Source organism: Microcaecilia unicolor, chromosome 12 (genome assembly GCF_901765095.1).
Source record: "Microcaecilia unicolor chromosome 12, aMicUni1.1, whole genome shotgun sequence".
NCBI classification, from domain to species: Eukaryota; Metazoa; Chordata; class Amphibia; order Gymnophiona; family Siphonopidae; genus Microcaecilia; species Microcaecilia unicolor.
In genome coordinates, this window is record NC_044042.1 from 55,763,841 (window position 1) to 55,785,261 (window position 21,421).

The 21,421-nt window shown below is 43.4% G+C and overlaps 1 long non-coding RNA gene across 1 annotated transcript; it reads left to right on the forward strand.

The window, feature by feature from the left end:
• Window positions 1-3,283: 3,283 nt before the first annotated feature.
• LOC115481526 lies at window positions 3,284-18,792 on the forward strand. Its single transcript, XR_003943972.1, has 3 exons — window positions 3,284-3,295; window positions 9,059-9,061; window positions 18,701-18,792. It is a non-coding gene; the product is annotated as an uncharacterized LOC115481526 (long non-coding RNA).
• Window positions 18,793-21,421: the final 2,629 nt, after the last annotated feature.

Consider the following 21,421-nt stretch of genomic DNA (forward strand, 5'->3'; position numbering starts at 1 on the left):
TCTCCTGGATGTGGGGGTCATGTATGTGGCATAAATGGAAATTAAAAAACTTTTTCACCTCTAGGACTGTAGTGAAAAATCAGCACTAAAGAAATCAGAAAAGGTTAATTTTTTTAGCACATTTTCCTGCATTGGAAGACATTTTATATGGAGATCACTTCCATGTATTAGCATGGAAACTGCATTCAAAAGAGTACAACGTAGCACACATTTTGGGTACACTAAAACCTTTCCAACATCATAAGCAATTGTAGTACACCAAAAATGTGTACTAACACAGTAGCAATAAGGTACACTAATTTTAACACACGTTATTAAATCAGCATCATAGTGAGCAATTTTCAAAGCCATGTGCCAAAGTAACTTGGCTGTCTGAACACTGTCCTTACTCAGTCCAACTAAAAGTACACAAAGGGTTATTTTCAGCCACTGCTCAAAGGATTCATTCAGGGAAAAGAGTGAGAGGCATTCTAATAATCGATATGGTATGTGCCAGGCTGTAATTTATGCTTCTCCTAAGAAACATTGCTGAATAAACTAACATGGAAGAAATTCATTAAGGTATGTGGCAGCGTGGGTGGTGGCCAGGCTTGGAGCCTCAACAAACACAGCTAGACAGGGTATAAGAGTAAATAGAAAACTCTTTATTACTGTATTCAGAGAGATACAGAAGCCTGTTGCTTCACAGGGCCAGTGAATTCTCTTGCAAATCAATGGGAAAAAGTCATACTGTGGCTGGCTGTGACCCAGACCAAACACAGTGTACAGCAGCTCAAAGACAAACTCAGGCCTGGCTCCAGCTTGGACACCCAGGTCCAGGATTTTCTCCAATGAATCAAGGCAACTTATTACCTTGGCAGTCTTTTACCTATAGAGACTTAAACTTGAGGCTGCTGCTCTCTTCCCATGAACTCCTCTCACAGTACTGTAGCCAGCTTGGGACAAACTTGATAAATTCCTTCCTTGTGGCCTCCCTGCTCTGTGCCCACTCAGGCTTTAATTTCCTCTGGCTGGGCCCCACCCTCCTGGCTAAGCCAATTAGCTCTTCTCCATTAAGTAACCCAGTGAGGGAGAGCAGTTAAGAAACCCAGGCTTATTCCAAGCTCTCCATAACAAGGTAGGACAGAGGTGGCAACAATGGTCCTCGAGGTCCACAACCCAGTTGGGTTTTCATGATTTCCACAAGAAATATGCATGAGATTGATTTGCATGTACTGCTTCCATCGTATGCAAATAGATGTTGTACATATTCATTGTAGCCATCTTGAAAAGTCAACTGGGTTGTGGCCCTTGAGGACCGTGGTTGCCCACCTCTGTACTAGGGAATCAGGCCTTCAGAGGCAGTGTTCCACAGTTATGGAATGGCCTCCTAATCTAAAGGCCTAATATTCAGTGCGACTTAACCAGAAAGGAGAGGCTCCTACCTGGTAAAACAGTTATGCCCCGGTCATACCTGGATTTTCAGCGACACACAACAGGATTTGAGCAGACCATCACGGCACTATCTGGTTAGTACTGGGTTGGACTGAGGGTGGAGTCTGGGCAGAGCCAGGAGTTATCCAGGCACTGCTAAGGTTCAGCAGCGGTACTCAAATAGCTAGCCAGTTAACTTAGGCCATCAAAAAGGCCATTCTAAGTAAATGAATGTCTATCCAGGTACTGCCATTCAATACTGGCAGTGCCCAGGTAACTCCCAGTAACTACCCTCTGCCTGAATGTTCTGTGCCAGTACCTGGATAGAGCCTGGCACTTAATATCCAGGCACAATTTAGTCAGCAGTGTCCAGCATTTAAAGAAAACACTGAGCACTGTGGCCGAATATTACCCCAATGTTTATTCTTACATTTATTCTTAAATTTGTTGATTCACAATCTCAAAGCAAGCATGTCAAATGAAGGATTACATATGACCAGATTCTATATATGACACCAAAAAAGTGCTCTTAGCAGTATAATATAAACCTTGCCTAAAGTTAGGCACAGTTTATAGAACATGCGTAGCGCCCATTCCCGTGACTACAATTTAGGCGTGACCATTTATTCCACCAAAACCTGGTGAAAATGCCCGTGCCTAATTTAGGCATTGATCAGGCATATTTTATAACAGTGAGTGTAAGTTTTAGGAATGTCCATGTCCCTCCCATTGCTACACCCCCTTTTGAGATCCACATATTATTTATTTATTTATTTATTTATCTGTTGCATTTGCATCCCACATTTTCCCACCTATTTGCAGGCTCAATGTGGTTTACAATATTCCGTCATGGCATTCGTCATTCAAAGTAAAAGATACAAATGGTATTACATACAGAACATGGATAACATAATAGAATTAAACAATCAGGTACAGAGGGAAAACATTCAAAGTATTAGGTAAGAGGTGGTGCGTTACAGTTCCTATTTTGGATCATTGTGGTATGCCTTGTTGAAGAGATACGTCTTCAGCGATTTCCGAAAGTTGATTAGGTTGTAAATTGTTTTCAAACCAAGTGGCAATGCATTCCAAGCTGCGTGCTCATGTAGGGAAAGCTGGACGCATGTGTTCATATTAGAATTTATGTGCACCACTTTACAGAATATGCTTAGAAAGTTACACGCATAAATTCTGAGTGTCAATAATTGCTTGAGGCCAATTATTGGATCTGATTTGCTTGTTAAGCAATTACGTTGCATGTGCAAATTGGCCTTGTAGCTAAATGGCATGCCCAACTTGAGTTACCATATATAGAATCCATGGGTAAAATGCATTTATTCTAGTATTCCTAACAAATAAATAAATATTGTATTATGGCAGTTATGTGCATAATTGCTGATATAGAATTCGTGCTTAGCGTCAGCATTTTAGTGCCTTTCATTAGGTGACCTTTATAGAATAACCCCCTAAGGCCCCAATGCACAAAACTTTCCATAATAGAATGTCCGACTTTGACCCGTTCTAGCTGGTTTAGCAGACACGGTATTCACTATTACTACTACTACTACTATTTAGCATTTCTATAGCACTACAAGGCGTACGCAACACTGCACAAACATAGAAGAAAGACAGTCCCTGCTCAAAGAGCTTACAATCTAATAGACAAAAATAAATAAATAAAGTAAGCAAATCAAATCAATTAATGTGAACGGGAAGGAAGCGAGGAGGGTAGGTGGAGGCGAGCGGTTACAAGTGGTTACGAGTCAAAAGCAATGTTAAAGAGGTGGGCTTTCAGTCTAGATTTAAAGGTGGCCAAGGATGGGGCAAGACATAGGGGCTCAGGAAGTTTATTCCAGGCGTAGGGTGCAGCGAGACAGAAGGCGTGAAGTCTGGAGTTGGCAGTAGTGGAGAAGGGAACAGATAAGAAGGATTTATCCATGGAGCGGAGTGCACGGGAAGGGGTGTAGGGAAGGACGAGTGTGGAGAGATACTGGGGAGCAACAGAGTGAGTACATTTATAGGTTAGTAGAAGAAGTTTGAACAGGATGCGAAAACGGATAGGGAGCCAGTGAAGGGACTTGAGGAGAGGGGTAGTATGAGTAAAGCGACCCTGGCGGAAGACGAGACGGGCAGCAGAGTTTTGAACCGACTGGAGAGGGGAGAGGTGACTAAGTGGGAGGCCAGCAAGAAGCAGATTGCAGTAGTCTAAACGAGAGGTGACAAGGGTGTGGATGAGTGTTCGGAAAGAAAGGGGCGGATTTTACAGATGTTGTAAAGAAAGAAACGACAGGTCTTGGCAATCTGCTGGATATGAGCAGAGAAGGAGAGAGAAGAGTCAAAGATGACCCCAAGGTTTCGAGCTGAGGAGACAGGGAGAATGAGAGAGCCATCAACAGAAATAGAAAACGGGGGGAGCGGGGAGGTGGGTTTGGGGGGGGGAAATGAGACGCTCAAAGGGGCATGCTTTCTACCATTCGAGGTAACAGACAACGGGAATCATATACAAATATATTACAATGAGCTGATTACTATTCAAATGTGAATTCTGAGTGATGCACAGCCATTTCCGAGCGAAGCACAGAATGCAGCCCCTGCCTTTTATGAGTAAATTTTAACAGGAGGTCAGAAGCTGTTATAGCATGACAGTGGCTTCTCAGCAGAGCTATCTGCTGCCTGTCCCCTATGCCTAAATTATGGGGTGAATTTTAAGTAGCTGTGGCTGTAGCAAATAATAAGAAAACTCACAGGAAACTGCTGATTGTGTGTAAGGGAGAGATAACCTGTTGCTGATGGGTATACAGGAATAGTCCCCGATTTTGACAGTTTGAGATCTACCATCTCTATGGAGCAGCATTGACGCTGACTGGATCTGTTCCTTCAGGCTTTGTTTAACCATATTCTCTTCAAAAATCAAAGGAAAGTTATGGCTGCAACTCAGCAGTTCTGGGTAGCTGAGGAGTGAAATAATTTCCTTGCATCCCATTTCCCTTCCACCCCAGTCACATTTTTTAGATGCTGTTCAGGGCATGCGCATAGCAGCCACACCTAGCGAGTGATTGACTGTCCTACACATGGGGTGTTCTATGCATGCGCTGGCGTTTTCCCTACCGGGCTGCTTGTTGAAATTATATGCAGCTCATTTTTCATGCAATTTTCCTTCCAACATCTTTCACTATTTAGAACTCAGTAACTTTTTCTAGGGATTGAAAATACACTTTTTTTGTGGGGGCTTTTGTGCATCTGGCCCTATATGACTTGCCCAAAATCACAAGGAACAGAAGTGGGAGCTGAACCAGGCTGCTGTAGTTCTCAGCCCACTGCTCTAACCATTACGCTACTCCTCCACTCCAGTACTCTGAATGCTGTCAGCACTGTGAGGCCCTGCACCTTTAAAAAGACAGGTTTGGCACCATTCAGGCTGAACAGTACTTGGAAATAGAGTGATAACATGGGCAGCCATGACCTTCCCCTAGCCCTGTTCTTTTGCTTCCTGCCACTCTCATCCACCTCAACAGGTGACGGGCAGCTTCCCTAGGATAACTGGTCAGTCACATTGCTTTAAACATTAGGCCGCAGCTTTATTGATACAGTCAACAAGCATTTCAAACATACACATGTAGACCCACCATGCAATCAAGCAAGACCGCATTGGGGACAGGGGGGTGGCATCTGCCATGAAGCAAAGAAGCCTCCCTACCCATACCTGCTCAGTCCCATATCCTAGGGGTACACCGGCCCTGTGAACAGGGCACCCCTCTCTCAGTCAAGGCCTGAGTACCCCTGGGATAGTTCTGAGGACTTGCCCCGGGCTCTCCCATAATTAGCTGCGACCAGGGCCGTGCCAAGGGTCTCTGGTGCCCCCCTGCAGACTATTAGTTGGCGCCCCCCCTGGTTTGGCACAAGATGCAAAGGAAATAGGAGCTGAAAGATGGAGTGCATCTTTGTGGGATTGCTGAACAAATAAAGGGTTTACAACCACTTAGCTTCATGTTTCAACATGTACAGCGCTGCGTAACCCTAGTAGTACTATATAAAACCGAAAGCCTATCACATGATTGATTACCCTCCTTGCTACCTATATTTAAGCACTACCACTTCAAACCTCAAGTCGAATAGAATCTCTTTATAGCAGATGACTACTACTTATCATTTATATAGCGCTACAAGGCATACGCAGCGCTGCACACCATACACAAAGACAGTCCCTGCTCAAAGAGCTTACAATCTAGATAAGACAGTACACAGACAGAACAATTAAGGGTAAGGGAATAGAGAGGTGAGGATAAAGGACAGGGCAAGTAAGTCAGGAGTCAAAAGCAGTGGTAAAGAAGTGGGTTTTGAGTTTTGATTTGAAAACGGCCACTGTGTAAACTGAAATCTTTGACAGACAATAACAACCCTTTTGACTACAGGGATACTACCAGTATTGAAATATATGTGACTTAGGTTTTACAGGTACTATACAATATTTTATCCTCTGCAACTGCCTTGATCCATTGCTCTGGGATCTTCTGGTACTATCATTCACACTGCTGCTGGATTTTAAGCACTATCAGAAGAACTTCCTCGTGCCTTAGTCTCCCCTTCCTTCCTCCCTGATTCTAGCTTTTTTTTTTTTTTTGTTACATTTGTACCCCGCACTTTCCCACTCATGGCAGGCTTGTTCCATTAGCTCTTATTTTCCTTTCCTGCCCTTACTCTCCCCTCCTTTGTTCCTCCCTGATTCTAGCTTGTTCTCTCCCCCCACCACAGAAATTTCCTTGCCTTGTCTTTCTTTTCTTCCCCAGCTGGCCTGGTTGGTTCCAGTTCCCCCACCCAACCTGCAGCCTCAAATCATATACTTTCTTTATCGATAAGTAGGCCGCCACACCAGCCAGCCATTACAGTAATTAAAAGTTAACAGCAAGGCGAAACCTTACCAATGATGTCCACCACAGTCTCTCAGCAAAAAACAAAATTAATGCGGAGCACCGTGGGAGTGGACAGCAGCGGATCAGCAGCAGCGCCGACTCTCCTCTCTCCTCTCAGCACTCCAACGCACCACCGGCAGCAGCACCGGCAACACCCCAGGTCCTTCGGAGAGTCGGACTGCCTGCGAGGTTCCATGTGTGGCGTCATGCCGTGAGTGTCGAAGAGCTGGGGCGGTACTAAACAGACGAACGAGCGCTACGCACAGGAAGGCAGCAGCCAGAGCCAGCAGCGCATGCGCATATAGGTGGCGTGGCGCCAACACGAGAGAGGTTTATATTTTTTTAATTTTAGAACACTGATGGCACCCTTGACAGCGAGGCGCCCCCCTGCCATGCTTACCCCGCTTACCGGGTTAGCACGGCCCTGGCTGCGACCTGTGTAATGTATATTGCCCCAGTGGCACCCCACCCCGTGCTTCCTGCTGAGGCTAAGCGGTACTTGGAAATAAAAAGTGATTGTGAAAGAGGAAATGGTATCCCTGTCACCACCAAACCCTTTGACTATTGCCTGCTTCTAACTAATGACGCCAGGCTTGTATATTGGTCCTCCTGAGGAACATCACATCTTGGGAATGAAACACTGGAATTAGCTTCTATACATTTTAAAACTAAACTGTGTATTTTTTTAAAAACTGTATAAAGATTGTTTTCTTCATAACTTGACAATTTCAATAAACTTTGGGATATATCATCCTGAATAAATTTGCAATAAGTGTATACCCACACCGGCCACCTCACCTAAATGTCATCACCAACTAGTAATTAATATCATGATATGCGCAGATGTCATTTTGCTTTAAACATAAACAGCATAGTTTTCAGTCAAGAGGACTGATCCTTATTAAAAATTTGTACCTGGTTTTGGTTCTCATAGACTGGTGCAAGAGTTTTCGGAAAAGAGGTGGAAGAGGGAAAACAGAATATGTTTTGAAGAAATTGCAAGGCCAATCAGTTTGCACTGAAGAAAACACTGCAACAGTTGAAGAATTAGGTAGTGAAGTGGCCGGCCTGACTGTAGACTTACTATGGAATTAGAAAAGGTACAGAGAAGGGCAACAAAAATGATAAAGGGAATGGGATGACTTCCCTATGAGGAAAGGCTGAAGTGTCTAGGCCTCTTCAGCTTGGATAAAAGACAGCTGAGGGGAGATATGATAGAGGTCTATAAAATAATGAGTGGAGTGGAACAGGTAGACGTGAATTGTTTGTTTACTCTTTTCAAAAATACTAGGACTAGGGGGCATGCGATGAAGCTACAAAGTAGTAAATTGAATACGAATTGGAGAAAATCTTTCTTCACTCAACGTGTAATTAAACTCTGGAATTCATTGCCAGAGAATGTGGTAAAGGCAGTTAGCTTAGCGGGGTTTAAAAAAGGTATGGATGGCTTCCTAAATGAAAAGTCCACAGACCATTATTAAATTGTCTTGGGGAAAATCCACTGCTTATTTCTGGGATAAGCAGCATAAAATGTATTGAACTTTGTTGGGATCTTACCAGGTATTTGTGACCTGGATTGGCCACTGTTGGAAACAGGATGCCGGGCTTGATGGACCTGTGGTCTATCCCAGTGTGGCACTACTGTACTTATGATATATCCCAAAGTTTATTAAAATTGGTCATGTTTTGACAGAGTTGTGCAGAAAACAAGCTTTGTAAAGGGTTTTTTGTTTGTTTGTTTTTTTAAACTCAGTGTATATCTTGTCCTTGTAGCACCAGTGTTTACATTGCACTGGTAGCCTTTTGAGTTGTGCCTACTAATCTCTCCTGTGATATCTGTGCATTCTGATTATTGCGGTCATGTGTGACATTTTATAAATTTGCCCCATGAGAATACTACATTGGATGCGAGCACAGGACATGCAGAATATCAGCTATTACAAAGTAGAGCTGACTGCATAAAGCAAAAACTTTCCTCTAACAAACACCTTTTTTTTTTCTTGCAACAAGGTTGGGTGAGTGGAGAGATCTCACAAGCTGACACATGGGTAGATATTTCTCAGCGATGACTACAGCGTCTCCTCCAAAGATTAATCACGGCAATTACTGTAGCTGCTTTCATGAGAGTAGAACAGGAAGGCATTGCCAGAGCTTCCTACAAGACATGTCATCGTCTGAAGCGCATCTTACCTCCCCAAGTGCAGTTCAGGCCAAAGAAAGAGGGTGCTTTGTTCCCAGAACGCAATGACGCAGGCTACCTCACCTACACTGACGTTTATAAGAGCTTCAGCACTGCAGTCATTCCTCTTTTCCTCAACATCAGATCTCCCTGTCACCCAGTTAAGAGGAAGTAGGTGCAGAGCAGATAAACAATGCTTTTCTTCCTCTGTCACACATACATACAAGCACATAAGCAAGCCATTCATTAGCTGATTGAATAATATGCCCCTCTGTTCCTCCCTAGCAGTTGGTAATAAAGCTTTCATTTTCACTAATTACACATCATCACTGCTAAGATGCATTCTCACAGTTAATTACGGCTCTCAGAGCTGGGCTTTCTGGTCTATTCCGCCTACACGTCGCCCCTGGTTCTGACCTTCAGGCCAGGTGCTCTGATACGAAGACCAAGCAAAGCAGGGCTCAGATGCACCACCGGAGAATCAACACTAGTTTATTTAATAACTGGAATCTGTTTAAGCACCTTTATGAAGAGATTCACCCGAAATGGTGGACAGCAGGTACAACTTGACATAAAGCTTAGCTTTGTTAACAGTATAACAATAGTGAAATGAACAAGCATTAGAATAAATCCAATCAATGAGGTGAACTTGAAGATGGCAAATTAAAGCCATCTTTCAGTTTTGCTGCTCTAGCTCAGATTCCTACTCTGAAGGATTACATAGTACCCTGGGAGATTGTGGACGAAAAGGTGATGCTAGGCGTAAAGGCATTAGTTTTGCCCCTTGGGAGGGGGTACATGGAGAAGATTACTTGTCCAATCTCTTGTTTTGACTCAATTTGATTATTGTAATTCTATCTATGCAGAGTGTTAAGAATGAATCTTAAGGAAACTGCAAGCTGCTCAAAATACTGCAGCTAGACTTGTCGTGCATGTGCCACACTTTGAGAGGGCTGCTCCTTTGCTGATACATTTGCATTGACTTCCCATTAGGGACAGGGTTGCATTCAAACTCTGTGCTGTCATATTTCAGATTTGTGTGGTATCGCCTTCTCGCAATTCAATCTTTGGCGCAAGAGACTACCTGCGTCTTCATTTTCCTACCTGTAAGAAAGTAATTTATCCTATATAATAAAAAGCACCTCCAACATTCTGAAGCTGAATGCATGGCTGAGGCATTCCTGCTGTCTGTATCCATCTCCTGAATTGACAACATGTACTTCCAGGTTCGTCACAGGCAGAAGTGACCAACCACACGAGGTTTCTCAGCTTCAGAATGTTGGAGGTGCATTCTATTAAATAGGATTGGTCAGTTCCTTGAAGCACAGCCAGAGCTCAGCGTCCTGCACAGTAACGCTCAGACACCAGAGAGAGAAGGGGGGCTGACACCAGAGAGAGGGAGGGAGGGAGGGGGGGGCCTGACACCAGAGGGGGGGGAGGTATCTCTGTCACACACACACTCTCTCTCTCTCTCTCACAGTCAATGTCTTTCTCTCTCTCACACACTCTATGTCTCACACTGTATCACATTCACTCTCTATGTGTCACACAGTCACTCACAGACTCTTGGTCTCATACACTCAGTCTCACAGAGAGTGTGTCTCACACACACTCTCTCGCACACACTGTATCTGTGTGAAACACACTCTCTCTCACACTGTCTCTCACATACGCACTTGCACACACTCTCATTCTCACACACACACTCTCTCTCTCACAGACACACTCGCACCCAGACTCACTCTCTCTCTCTCACACACTCGCACATTCACTCTCTCTCTCTCATAGTCACTCTCACATACACACTCCGAGGAAAACCTTGCTAGCACCCGTTTCATGTGTGTCAGAAATGGGCCTTTTTTACTAGTAAATCTATATATTCAGCTACTTTTTCACACCAAGGTACTAAATGGTGGAATTCCCTGCCGAAAAATATAAGATCCCAACATGATTATTTGTTTTTTTGCAAGTTTTTGAAATCTTTCCTTTTCCAAAAATTTCTGTCAATTGATCCTGGTGCCCATTCTCCCCATTATGCTTTATTATTGAATTCTTCATATATTTACGATTCTTTCCTTATTAATATATGTGGGTATTTTGTTTCATATTTTGTAATGACTTCATTTTAGCTTGTTAGCCCCATTGAACTTGAAATTGTAAGGGAAAATGTGGGATATAAATGTCATAAATGAGAGAGTGGGAGTTCGGGTAGAAGATAGGATTAGATGAGTGCACAGGTATGAGGGTGTAGAATGGTGCAAAGGAAGGGTCTTAGATTAAGGGCCCTGTTTACTAAGCCGCGTTGTAGGCACATTAGCGTTTTAAATGTGCGTTAACCATGTACGTGCCTACAATATCCCTATAGGCGCTAACACAGTTAGTGCGTGCACTAATTGCAGGCATGTTAAAAACGCTAACGTGCCTTAGTAAACAGGTCCCTAAGGGGTCCTTTTACTAAGCCGTGTAAGCGTCTACGTGCGCCCAACGCATTCCAAAATGGAGTTACCGCCCAACTACTGCATGGCTCTTGCAGTAATTTCATTTTTGGCATGCGTCCGATACACGCATCTGAAAAATATTTTTTATTTTCGGGTGTGCGTAATGGACGCACGCCAAGAGGTGTTTGGCACACGTAGGTCTTTTCTGCCCAGTTACTGCATGAGACTTTACTGCTAGGTCAATGGCTGGAGGTAAGGTCTCAGACCCAAAATGGATATGCGGCAATTTTCATTTTGCTGCACGTCCATTTTTGGAAAAATTTTTAAAAGGCCCTTTTTTAAAGGCGCGCTTAGGGTTAGGGTTAAATGGACTGGTGCGTGCCCAAAACCCGCACCTACACTTCCGCAAGCCATTTTTCAGCACCTTTGTAAAAGGACCCCTTAGTGAGGTTTGGGCTTCTTATCTTTTTTGGGCAAGTGATAGGAGTCTAATAGGGGGTCATTTTCAAAACACTTAGACTTACAAAGTTCCATAGATTTCAATGGAACACTGTAAGTCTAAGTGCTTTGAAAATATGCCTCCACGAGTTCAAGACCTGGCTGTAACCGGAAGGGGGTGTGGATTAATATGGTTATGAATTATGTGTCAAGGAAGGTGATGGAATGTGAGGGAAGAGATGGGACGAAACATGCTTCTAATTTTGCTAATAGATATGTCCTGTTGGTTTATTGTGGAGCAATAATGTGGATGTAAGTTAGGGGACACATCTTGTTGTGTAGTTCATACATGACTTTAAATTTATTTATTTGAACTTAGCTCACACTTTTTTCAGTAGTAGCTCAAGGTGTTATATTCAGATACACTAGGTATTTTCTTGTCCCTGGAAGGCTTACAATCTAAGGGCTCCTTTTACAAAGCCACACATGTGGCAAATGGGACGAAGCCCATAGGAATTGAATGGATTTCATTGCATTTGCCATGCCAGAATCACTAATAAAAGGAGCCCTAAATTAGTACCTGAGAAAATGGAGGGTTAAGTGCCTTCCCAAGATCACAGGATTTGAACTGGGTTCCCTTTGTCTGTTCTATGGTCAAACCACTAACCACTAGGCTATTTTTCTGCTCTTTATATGGAAGGCTGACCTCTAATGGTAGTATTGCAAGACTATCATTAGGAGTCATGGGTAAGTCAGAGGGGTGATGGGAGACTGGAGGTGGGGGAGGGTTGGAATGTGTACACACCAGCAGGTCTTTGGATCAGGGGACGGACGTATCACCCATTGCCAGTGCGTTCTTTCTAGAAAAAAAGGTGCCGGTACTCAAATGCTAGGCCACCCTTCAGGGTTGGGGTGATCACTGAGGGATCCACCCCACAATAGCCAGGCCCCCCTGCAATCAGTCATAGAATCTATGACAAGCCAGAATTGGTATGTAGAGCCTGAGCTCTTTCATTAAAACTTGTGTTCCATGGGTCAATTTTAGCAGACAATGGAAAAGGTGCCGGTACTCAGTACCCCTGAGTACCCCCTCAAAAAAAGCCCTGCCCATTGCTAATCAGGAGGTTGAGGGATACAAGTGTGGGGGGTTGAGAAATGTCATCAGGGGGATGGAGAATATGATTGAGGTGTTGGGGAAGAGAAATAGGATGTCATGGGTATGAATAGACATATCTATTCATAATTGTTTATTTATGTAAGCAAAAGTCGCACTATGCTACCTGACGCTGCATATAATGTGGTGCTGTGTGGTACGGCTCTGCTCTTTGTGGTAAATGCAGGCACATTCTCTGCATTTACCACACAGGCTTTGCAATTACCATGCATTAATTTTTTTCCTGTTAAAACATGGTAAGTGGAAAACCTCACTGCACTTTAGTAAAAAGGTCCCTCAGTTTGTACTCAAGGCAATCACGGTCGGTCTTAGGCAGGGGTGACAGGGACGGTCACACAGGGCCCCGTGCTCCTAGGAGCCCCGCATCTCTGTCACGTCTGTCCTACTGATCAGAACACCTCCCTGCTCCGTACCTTAATGTGCATCCACATTTCAGTAGAGAGCATCAGGCAGTGGCACATTTCAGTAGAGAGCGGCAGACTGCGGCAGCGATTTTCATATCCCGTCAGCTGCCGAGCCCAGAACCTCCTTTTGATGTCACTTCCTGTTTCCACAAGGGCGGGATGCAGCAACGAGGAGGCTCTGAGCTTGGCAGCTGACGGGATATGAAAATCGCTGCCGCTATCTGCCGCTCTCTACTGAAACGTGGTGGATGCACATCAAGGTACTCTAAACCTCCTTTTAAACCCTGATAAATGATGGCATGTGGTGGCGGGCGAGGGAGAGGGGGTGCAGGCAGGGGACAGGGCGGGCAGGCGCAGGGCCCCACTGAACAGGTTTGCACAGGGCCCTGCTAAGACCGGCCCTGAAGGCAATAGATTGTTAAGTGGCTTGTCCAAGATCACAAGAAGTGGTAATGGGATTTGAACTCTGGTTTCAGCAGGTTTTAGCCCACTGTTCTAATCTTTAGACTGCTCCTCCACTCCAATACAAAGTGCATTAAATACCTAGCAATTATAATAAGAACAATTGTTTTTAGTCACTGGATTCATGTGACTTTATTTATATAGATTCCTATTGAATTTTTCATATTCCTGGTTTGAAATAAAAAATATAATATTTATGTTTGATTCCAATAATTAAACATATATTTTATATTTTTTATCATATCTTTAGCTCTGAAAGTAATCTTTTCGTATTGGAAGTCCTTATATCAAATTACTTACCAAGAATGGTGGAACTTATTGTTTCAAACTTATAAATACGGAACATACCTTGCAAAAAAATCTTTTCGTTTTACCCTGTATAGGAAAAAATGGCTTCCACTTGTATCTTATTTTAACGATGTAAAGTGATGATTCCTAAACTTGTGTATCTTATGGCATATGCATGCTTCATGTCCTGTTGTATATCCTCCTTTTTTTTCCCTCTTCTTCGCCTCCTTTTCCCTCCCTCCTTTCTTTATTCTAATTTTGGTACTGTTTCATGACTGTGAGCTCCTATTTTACCTTGTATTGTAAATTGTTACTTGTTATTAGGCTGCGAGCTCTTGTTTTAACTTTGTATTGAAAATCTATAAAAGAAAGTAAACTAAAAAATATATGTTGGATGTAAAAAAAAGAAATAAAATTAAGGGATACAAAATTAGGAGTCCTTATGACGTATAGAGCCTTATAAGTGAGCCATTCTCGGCTAAACTCACTGAAATGAAGCTCAGCTGTGGACACAGTCTATACTGAATTCTCATTTGTTCCCTTTTAAAACTAGGTTTACAGGGTTATGCAATGCTCTAGGCATCTGATATAACTTATAATTTGCACTTTGGGATTGAGTGCCTTTTGATTTTTTACCATTTTGAAGATGACAGCAGCCAGATGCAGGAGCAAATAGGCATTGCTTCCGCCATCTATAAAAAGGTATGGGGGGGCTGGGTTGGGTCTCCACTAGACCACCAGGCCTGTTTCTTAGGCCTGGCTGAGGAGGACCCTTGTGACCTTTGTTTTATTTTGTATTTTTTTTATTAAAGTGGGTTGAGTTGGGGAATTATTGCATCAGTATGCTTTTTTTGTTGTCCTAATGTCAACTTTTCTGTCCATGCCTGAGCCAATCACTGCTCAGGCATAGACAGAAAAGTTGACATTTTGTGCGCTGAGCTGCAGATTTGCCGTGATTTTAGCGTGCCATGAACTTGCATGCTCATTATTTTGAGCATGCCTTGGCAATTTTTCAGTGCTAGGTTGTGGTAAATTTCCCTCATCGTTAATCTTTGAGCATCGGGTCCTAAGATTTCACTTCGCAGAGCAGGACTGGGATGTAAGTCTCCTTCCAGAAACTGGTTGTCTTGAAATCTTTTTTCAACCTTATAGTTGCTCTCTGCTTTAAAGAGAGCCTGAGCAAGAATCTGCTGCATTGACAGGTATGGGATGCATTTCAAGGATATCCTGAAAACCAGACTGTCTTGATATGTCCCTGGACCTACGCAACTCTGGTTCTTGAGAAGTCTTAATGAATCTGGTTTCCTGGTAACCAAGCTTGATGAATATTCATTGTGGGAATCCTAGAAATCAAACCTGTGTACAGCTGTAGATGGCCAGAGCTGTGCATATCTGCCTTAGGGGGCTACTGTAACCCCAGGTCATTAAGTAGTCCACGTCAGGTTTTTCAACTCCATTATTGAAAGATTTCTTTGCTTCCTTGTTGAATCCTGCGATGGTCACAGAATAATGTTGAAACAGGAATCTGGGACTGAGGTGCAGGGACACACAGCTCATTTGGGTTCCACTACCCAGAGCCAAATATCAAGAGGTGGTGAAGGACAGCATTGAGGTAGAAGGACAAAGTTCAATAGATCCTCAGAGTTATAATATAAGGGGGGGAGGGTGCAGGTAAGGACTGAGGTACAGTAGTAAAGCATCACAGAATTTCAATATGGAATGGTGCATGCAGCGCTAGACTATGGGAAGAAGCAGCAGGGTACACTAACGACATGAAAGAATCCTTTAGCTTATTTTGGGTGCTACTCTAATTTTTGTTACTGGTTATATTGTACTTTGTCGTATCTCATGCTTGATAATGGACCCACACACAAATATTTATGCTTGTGCAGGCTGTCTCAATAGTTATTACACTTGTGTTCTTCCTCCAAAGCCATCTCTGTCTTCCCTTCCGTGCCATTTAATTAAAGCCCAAATGCTCTCATACCCTGAAGGATGATACTCTTCCTTCCCCCAACCCCTTCGATTCCCGTTTTTTCCCATCCCCCTTCTCTTTAAAGGGAGGAAAGGAATGTGTTTCTGCTATCTCTGGAAAGATCTAGAGACATACTGCAGCTCTTTAGAATAAATGCTTAATACATCCATTCTCCCCCTCCCCCCCTCTTTTTTTGCTGGTGCTGCAGTGACATTATTCCATAGGAGCTTCTCTGGCACACTTACCGATGTGGTACATCATGCAGTGAAGATGAATGTCTCCTCCCATCCTCTTTCACAATGCGCTAAATAGTATTTAAAGGAAGATGATGTGAGATGGGCCCGCTGTGTGCCTCTGCTAGGGATTTTATTAGCAGTGGCCAAAGATATTTGTTTTAAGGGTCTTTCTCCTTCTACCACATCATAAAGAAAAACTTGAAAAAGCCAGGTAGGTTTCTGCCCTTACTGCTTCCATGCCTTTCTTTTGCAATGCAGAAAAGCGATCTCATTTGTGAGAAGCTGGAAATGCCAAGCTCCTAGATCAGTGGGGAAGAGCAGAATGGTAGTGTATATGAAAGAAAGGTAGAGTAGCTTAAGGACAAGAAAACCTCTTAGAGGAAGCAGGGGTGTGGATGGCCAAAAAAAAAAAATTTGGTTCCTGTTTGTTTAAAAAAAACAAATTTTTCCCAATTTCTAGGTTTTTTCCCCCCTTTTGATATATTTGTTGTTTAGGTGCACACTGACCCCCGGATTCTATATAGCGTGCCTAGATATCCACGCCAAAATCCAAACATATTCTTTAACAATGTGTGTAACTTAATTGGCTTAACAAGCCAATCAGCACTGATATCAGCACTTAAGCAATAATGAGCACTAATTGGCAATAATTAGAATTTACACACACAACACCCTAACCATATTCTGTAACGCATTGCACCTAAATTTTAATGCACTCCCCTCTCCCTCTCTAAGTTCCCCCAATTGTACATACCTCATATGTACCTCATTCTACCACAATTCACTTTGTATTCATTCAAACCATGTATTTGTTCAGACCGAAATCGGCTAACGCCGATAATGGCAATATGTAAGCCACATTGAGCCTGCAAAAAGGTGGGAAAATGTGGGATACAAATACAACAAATAAATAAAAAGGGACATGGTTATGGGTGGGGAAATGGGCATTTCAAAATTTACATGCGTTGTTATAGAATATGGCCCTCTGTGCCTAAATCTATGTGCCAGGATTTACATCACATTTTCGTTGGTGGAGGTGCATAGTTTTAGGTGCTAGGACGTCAATTAAGCATATTCTATATACCGTGCTTAAATCTAGACACTGCTAATAGAATATGCTTAGGCAGAAATGTTTTCCACATGGATTTTCTAGGCACCATATATAGAATCTGACCCTGAAATGTGTGTAAGAACCTTTTAAGCACACATATTAATTGTACCTGTATTAATTCAGAGATATAAGCACCTACAAGCAAATTTGCATGCACTTAAAATGTATTGGCACCCAAACAGAAGTTAGAGGTAAAGCAGAGGAACAATAAAGGGACATAATTTCAGATCAGTTCTTGGTTCATGATTGTCACAAAGGTCTCCTTGCACTCTGGAAATTAGAAATCGTACTAATGACTCCATGTAGGAGTGGATCAGTCCATGCATTATGCCATTGTTGATGTAAAATTGTTCTGATAAATATTTTAGGGCAAGGGTAGTAAGGAAGTCCAGTCTTTGAAAACAAAAACACGGTTTTTGATTTCAAGATCTACACCACAATCAAATTAACCACTTACCAGTTCCAAGCTGGAGATTTTGAGACGGTCCTGGTTTTGAACTTACATCCCAAAGCAGTGTAAGATTTGTAAGTCCTGATGCTGCCTATTAAAATAATATGGGGTGAGGCCAAGATGGCTGCTGAAGAGCCATGCTGTGCTGAGCTCTGGAATGCTGTTCTAAATTTGATTTCCACTTGCTTGAATTTCCTCAAATATGCCAAAGAGAACTGGGAAAATTAGATCCCCCCTCCCCTTTATTTATTGCACTTGTATCCCACATTTTCCCACCTATTTGCACCTACATCTACTCCTACATCTTCTCCTACATCTTCAATGACAGCCTACTGTTCCAGAATTTGGTCCCAGGCATAATCAAGCATTCCCACTGGGGAAAGCCGTGCAGAGAGCAGCATTTCCTTGGGCAGTGATTTTTCACGGCGCCTTCTTTCTCCTAACCTACCACCGGTGATTCAGGAGGCTGAGACAGTGGAGCCAGGAGTGGCAGGAGTAGCATCGAAGAGAGAGGATTCCTGTTGAGTAGCATCTAAGAGAGAGGAAGTGACATCAGCGACTGAAACTGTCCTGACTCCTGCTGTGGGGAGAACCAGCCAGAACTCTGGTAGTACTTCCATCATGGAGAGTGAGATTACCAGAGGGGAAGAGTCTGTTACTGCTTTGTTGACCGTTCCTATCTTGGTGATATCAGCAGAAATTACCCTGGATGAAGTTTGCTAGCAATAGCGTCTATGCATAAGGTCTTCTATAGATTCAGGCTATGGAGTTGGAGACTTCTAGGAATAAACAGGGGATTGAAAAACTTGAACAAGAAATTACAGGGATAAAAAAAGTCCAGGCATAAATGTTGGATAAAGCTGTTAGTACACAACAAACAGGAAAACACCTCTACGAAAAGTTTAAGGAAAGCAGAAGGGTAGAAAGTGCAACCCGAGCTTCAACACAGGAAGTATTGATCAAAACACCTTTATTGCACCACACAGAGACCCAACATGGGGGTCCTGTTTCGACGGAACAAACTGTTTGGTGCTAAATGAGGAGGATTTACTCAAGGTGTGAGAATACTGCTGCTAGCTTGGTCCTATTACATTTATCAAAAGGATAACTTCACTACAGACACCATAAATTTTATTGTCTCACTAGCAGTGTAACCTTTCACCCCTAAAGCAGGCAGTTTGTCCCACCGAAACACGGCCCTGTGTTGGGTCTCAGGACTAGATGCACTAACCCCACGTAAAGAGCCCTTTCCTTACCGATCCCTTAGCAAATCGGTAAGGAAAGGGCATGCATGAAGGAAATCGCATGCAAATGAGCTGCTCGCTGTTAGCTCATTTGCACAATTTTCTTTGGAAGCCAGTCGGCCAGCTGGACATGCGCAGAGCAGCCAATTGTTATACTGGCTGCTCTGCGCATGCCAAAAACATATAAACACACAACATACCTCTATGTGCAGAATGTACATTACAAGAGAGGAACTAAAGGGCAGACAACAAGAAAACCACAAACACACTCACAGCCACTGCATAGAAATCATGTGTCTCCTATCTAGAGAAAGAGAACCAGTCCAGCAGTCCCAGTGCAAAAGCCACAGCCCAGAGAATATTTCCCTGGGCAGCTCTCACCCTGCTGCCGTCTGCGGCTGCCCTGAACGAAGATCCCTCTCCAGTGCTGCAGTACGAAACCAACTTCTTTAAGCCCATCCCGCCGCTTGCCTCCACCCTGCCTCCACAGCTGGACTGGTAGGCTGCTGCTGATTCTCTTGCTGGGAGAGGGAGGGGGTACTATAGCGGGGAGGAGAGTGTGAGGGTTGGGAGACAATCACTTCCTCTCCTTACCAGGCAAGCCTGAACCCTTCCATGAGTGCAATAAGAGAAATTCGGTTCCCATCGCCGAAGCTGCCCTCTCACAACCTCGGCCGACCCAGGACATGCTGCAGCAGAGCGTGCGTGCAGCCCGGAGAACAGAGTCCCACGAGCTGCACCTCGTGCAGCCCGCACAGGACCGGTGCGCGCTTCTCTCTCATGGCTTCCTCCGTTCTCTCCCTGCCGGCGGCGTGCGAAGCTCTGCGACTGTAACCAAGCCTGGCAGGAGCGGCTTTTCCGCTTAGTTAGCCATCTGCAGGACCACCCGAGGGAAAGGAAAAGTGCTCTAGTGGGCGGTCTGTCTTCATCCTCCTGTCCTCACTCTATTTGCTTCCCTGTTAATTGCCTTCTCTCACCCTACTTGCAGGTTCTCTCTCGCTCTCTCTCTCTCTCCCCCTCCCCCCCCATCAGTTAACCTCTCTTTTTTTTCCTTCCGATTCCCTCACAGCAGCCCCAACGAGAGGTGCAGACCTCCCGTTAGGTTTTCCACGGTAAGGGGATCGGAAAACAGTAGTGCATCGCATCGCATACACATTATAATACTAATTTGCTCATCTGCATTCCGTTTTCGTTAGCTGCTACCGTGACAGGACAATGCCCTTTTGTGCATGTCCCCATTTACTACTTGCGCGTTAAACTGGCTAGAACCAGTTTAAAAACCACGTTGCTGGCTAGTTAAGTTTAGTGCATCTGGCCCTCAGTTTGGTGCAATAAAGGTGTTTTGATCAATACTTCCTGCACTGAAGCTCGGATGAAACTGTTAAACAGAGAAAAATAGAAAACTTGGAGAATTCTGGTAGAGCTTTGAATCTTTGTATATTGAATTCCCCTCAGGTCTACTCTGTTTCTCCTAAAGATTTATTTTACAGATATTTGAAGGAGGTTTTGAAATTTCCAGAGAATACTTTACCAGCATTGAATGTTATTTATATGCCCCATCTTCTAGAAGAACTACATAGTAACATAGTAAGTGACGGCAGATAAAGACGTATACGGTCCATTCAGTCTGCCCAACAAGGTAAACTCATTTTACTTGATATGCGAAGTCTGTCCAGCACTCTTCTTGTACTAAAGGTTCTGAAGCTAATGTCGAAGCCCCTTAAAATTTACACTCCAGTCCATCCATATCTATTCAGTCACGATCAGGGCACAGGCCATAGAAGTCTGCCCAGCATCGGTTTTGCTTCCCAATTACCAGCATCGCCACCCAATCTCTGTTAAGATTCCCTGAATCCATTCCTTCTAAATAGGATTCCTTTGTATTTATCCCATGCATGTTTGAATTCCTTTACCGTTTCATCTCCACTACCTCCCATGAGAGAGCATTCCACATATCCACCACCCTCTCTGTGAAAAAATACTTCCTGACATTACTCCTGAGTCTGCCCCCTTTCAACCTCGATTCATGTCCTCTAGTTCTACCACCATCCCATCTCCAGAAAAGGTTTGTTTGTGGATTAATACCTTTCAAATATTTGAATGCCTGTATCATGTCACCCCTGTTTCTCCTTTCCTCCAAAGTATACATTTTATGATGTTTGGCATCCTTATTTGGTTCAAAAATGTGCATCTTGTTGACTAATGTTGTGTGAAGTTCTTTTTTTTTATGTTCATGAAGTTTTATTGAAAAAGTTTTCAGGGTACAAAAAGAATAATAAACAGAATACAAAAGACATAGTACAAAAGTACATTAGTAAACATTAGAAATGTTTTTGCCCTATAGAAAACTCAGCAAAACACAGAGTCGGTTGGTTGCCATCGGCACTAACTTATGGCAAGGAAAATTTAAAAATGCTCAGTGTTGTATAAGTTAAGTCCTGTTGACTGAGACTGAGGCCCACTGAGCTCAGCATCTAGTCTCCAACAATAGCCAGTCTGAGTCGCAAGCCCCCAGCAGATCCCAAAAACTGGTTCAGTTTTTCCTAGCTTATTCCCAAGAATAATTGATAGCTTTCCCAAACCTACCTAGTGATAATTTTTATAGACTTTGTCAACTAGCAGCATGTCAGCTATAAAAATACTTATTGTCAACCAATAGCACACAAGTCTTAAAAATGTTTGATATCCCAGTGTACTC